General features: G+C 43.3%; 1 pseudogene; it reads left to right on the top strand.

The window, feature by feature from the left end:
- The first annotated feature begins 201 nt into the window (after nucleotides 1-201).
- LOC116540338 lies at nucleotides 202-1,186 on the top strand (annotated as a pseudogene).
- The last annotated feature ends 614 nt before the right edge of the window (nucleotides 1,187-1,800 follow it).

Below are 1,800 nucleotides of genomic sequence, written 5' to 3'. Positions count from 1 at the left end.
ATAAAGACACATGCATGTGAATGCTCATTGCAGCACTATTCACAATAGCAAATACGTGACTCAACCTAAACACCCACCAATGACAGACTGGATAAAGAAAATATGGCACATATACACCATGGAATACTATGCAGCCATCAAAAAGAATGAGATGGCCTTTCTGCCCGTGGACACCGCCGAAGAAGCATCATTAAAGTCTCTCTTCTCCCTGCGATCATGTCTAAGTCAGAGTCTCCTAAAGAGACAGAACAGCTGAGGAAGCTCTTCATTGGAGGGTTGAGCTTTGAAACAAGCAATGAGAGCCTGAGGAGCCATTTTGAGCAATGGGGAACGCTCACAGACTGTGTGGTAATGAGAGATCCAAACACCAAGCGCTCCAGGGACTTTGGGTTCATCACGTATGCAACTGTGGAGGAAGTGGATGCAGCCATGAACGCAAGGCCACACAAAGTGGATGGAAGAGTTGTGGAACCAAAGAGAGCTGTCTCAAGAGAAGATTCTCAAAGACCGGGTGCCCACTTAACTGAAAAAAATATTCGTTGGTGGCATTAAAGAAGACACTGAAGAACATCACCTGAGAGATTATTTTGAACAGTATGGAAAATTTGAAGTGATTGAAATCATGACTGACAGAGGCAGTGGCAAGAAAAGGGGCTTTGCCTTTGCAACCTTTGATGACCATGACTCCGTGGATAAGATTGTCATTCAGAAATACCAAACTGTGAATGGCCACAACTGTGAAGTTAGGAAAGCCCTGTCAAAGCAAGAGATGGCTGGTGCTTCATCCAGCCAAAGAGGTCGAAGTGGTTCTGGAAATTTTGGTGGTGGTCGTGGGGGTGGTTTCGGTGGGAATGACAACATTGGTCGTGGAGGAAACTTCAGTGGTCGTGGTTGGCTTTGGTGGCAGCCATGGTGGTGGTGGATATGGTGGCAGTGGGGATGGCTATAATGGATTTGGTAATGATGGAGGCAATTTTGGAGGTGGTGGAAGCTACAATGATTTTGGCAGTTACAACAATCAGTCTTCAAATTTTGGACCCATGAAGGGAGGAAACTTTGGAGGCAGAAGCTCTGGCCCCTATGGTGGTGGCAGCCAATACTCTGCCAAACCACGAAACCAAGGTGGCTATGGCGGTTCCAGTAGCAGCAGTAGCTATGGCAGTGGCAGAAGATTTTAATTAGGAAACAAAGCTTGGCAGGAGAGGAGAGCCAGAGAAGTGACAGGGAAGCTACAGGTTACAACAGATTTGTGAACTCAGCCAAGCACAGGGGTGGCAGGGCCTAGCTGCTACAAAGAAGACATGATTTAGACAAATACTCATGTGTATGGGCAAAAAACTGGAGGACTGTATTTGTGACTAATTGTATAACAGGTTATTTTAGTTTCTGTTCTGTGGAAAGTGTAAAGCATTCCAACAAAGGGTTTTAATGTAGATTTTTTTTTCTTTTTTTTTTTTTTGCACCCATGCTGTTGAATGCTAAATGTAATAGTCTGATCGTGATGCTGAATAAATGTCTTTTTTAAAAAAAAAAAAAAAAAAAAAGAATGAGATGATGTCTGTTGCAGGAACATGAATGAAACTGGAGGCCATTATTCTTAGTAAACTAGTGCAAAAATAGAAAATCAGATACCACATATTCTCACTCATAAGTGAAAGCTAAATGATGAGAACACACGAACACAAAGAAGGGAACCACAGACACTGGGACCTACTTGAGGGTGGAAGGAGGGACAGGAGCAGAAAAAAATAATTATTGGGTGCTAGAATTAGTACCTGGGTGATGAAATAATCTGTACAA

The sequence above is a fragment of the Sapajus apella genome, unplaced genomic scaffold (genome assembly GCF_009761245.1).
Source record: "Sapajus apella isolate SASKATOON/1434 unplaced genomic scaffold, GSC_monkey_1.0 scaffold139, whole genome shotgun sequence".
In the NCBI taxonomy this organism is placed as follows: domain Eukaryota; kingdom Metazoa; phylum Chordata; class Mammalia; order Primates; family Cebidae; genus Sapajus; species Sapajus apella.
Note: the sequence above shows the minus strand (reverse complement) of the source record. Positions and strands in the feature narration are given on the sequence as shown.